At 40.3% G+C, this 1,831-nt stretch overlaps 1 long non-coding RNA gene across 1 annotated transcript; it reads left to right on the top strand.

The window, feature by feature from the left end:
• The first annotated feature begins 563 nt into the window (after positions 1 to 563).
• On the top strand, positions 564 to 1,831 carry LOC129733908 (uncharacterized). Its single transcript, XR_008729740.1, has 3 exons — positions 564 to 1,395; positions 1,460 to 1,538; positions 1,705 to 1,831. It is a non-coding gene; the product is annotated as an uncharacterized LOC129733908 (long non-coding RNA).

Below are 1,831 nucleotides of genomic sequence, written 5' to 3'. Positions count from 1 at the left end.
TTCAATTTTAGGAAAAAGCAGCAACCAAACGTGGACCCGGGACGGCTCGAACTTGAGGAGGGGGTAGTTACGAACGCGATTGAGAAGCTAAAAGCCCAACAACAACAAATCGCAGCAACCCTGGCTGCGATGGAAGTATAGCAACAACAATAACAACAACAACAACAACAACGTGATACGATTACTCGCACCCCGCGAGTTGTATCGAGAGCAAGTACAGTTGAAGCCACCTGTAATTCTTGCGTTAAATGCTTTGCCACGCCAACCAACCCGGCGCGATCATCAATAACAAAACCTTCCACTCTGCAGCAGAACTCAGCGCGCTACCTATCGATGCGATAGCACCGAGAGTGCCGATTTAGCAGAATGGGCATAATGACCCTTGGACAGCTACGACGACGACGGCGGCGACGACGACAATCGCGAGCAGTGTAACATTTTATAAGTAAAATAAATCATTATTGTTTTAGCTCGTAAACGTAGCAGGTCGTCCTCACGTCAGTCCGAACATCAATTGTTGCAAGCTTTATCACCTTCATTCTTGTTTACGTTCGTATCCTACATTCGTACGAAAGTTTGGATTCGAATGAGTTCGAAAATGCCATTCTTGTTTACGTACAAAGGCCGTACGAATCCATTCGTATCCCGTACGAATGCGATACGTATGCGAAAAGGGTGGATGTCTATGCAAAAATGGTTGATGTCTAGACTTAAGGGTTAGAAAAAGTTTAAACGTCAGGAGAGAAATGTCAAGTGTGTCAAGCCGATTGAGCGAGGCTCCTGACGGCAAACAGTTTTTCACTGGATGAAAATTAAATATTTTTTTATTATAATTTGCATCATAAAAATACCTTGTTCTTAAAAATATCGTCGGTAAACGTAAGCATATAACACAAGTTAAACGCGGCTATTAAAACTTTCATTTTCGGAATGAAATTTATTTGGCGAAATATGAAATTGGAACCAAATTTACAAACTCCGTTGCAAAAACATAAGCGCGTCATGGGTCTGCATGATGCAATAAAACTTGTATGTTTACATTTTGTAATCATCTCGAACAGTATTTCTTAGCAAGCTTACTCGCGTTTTTTGAAGATTTGTGATAAATAAGTAAATGTGTGGTTATGTGCGATTCTGCGGACATGGATTCTGATGCGGCTGGAGTAATTACATGCTATCTAGAAGTGACTGTTTTCGTTAATGGATTCGAGTGCTTGTTGCTGTAGAAAATCATCATCAAAAAGCACGGCATAATTTAAAAAAGAAGATTGATCTGCTTGCCGCACGTGAATTTATTCGATAGGAAAACTGTAAATTTACCAGAAGAAGCTTGTTTTAGAATCGGTGTCAACTTTGGCCCTGCGTTTTTGGCCACTTCATGTTTGTAGGAATGCGGTAACTGTGCCATCAAACTCAGAAATTTTTCGTGAAAATTAAATTTATTGTTTTCTTGTTGCAGAATTGTCGAAATTTGAATTTGTCCTTAGTGTTGTTCCGATAAGACAATCAGCCTGGTCTACAAGCTATCTAAATAGCAGGTGAGTTCATTTGTTATTTTATCTAATTTTTCATGAGGAAATAGCTACAGGATATTCAACAATTGATTAAATCCTCTAGCCAAAACCAATACCACATTCGTATCCTTTTTTCGCGAACTTGCGTGCGGTGGTTTTTTATAGTTTTTTTTTGTGTGGTCAATTGCAGAACACACCGGTTAAAGTTAAGCTGAAGCATCGTACACTAAAGGAGTTGAAGAAGACCATCAAGGGCAAGCGACACAAACGGGACTTCCGTCAGATTACCCTGCGTGGTGCTAGTGATATTAGGCGAC

Source organism: Wyeomyia smithii, chromosome 1 (genome assembly GCF_029784165.1).
Source record: "Wyeomyia smithii strain HCP4-BCI-WySm-NY-G18 chromosome 1, ASM2978416v1, whole genome shotgun sequence".
Classification (NCBI taxonomy): Eukaryota; Metazoa; Arthropoda; class Insecta; order Diptera; family Culicidae; genus Wyeomyia; species Wyeomyia smithii.
This window is presented reverse-complemented; position numbering and strand designations above follow the sequence as displayed.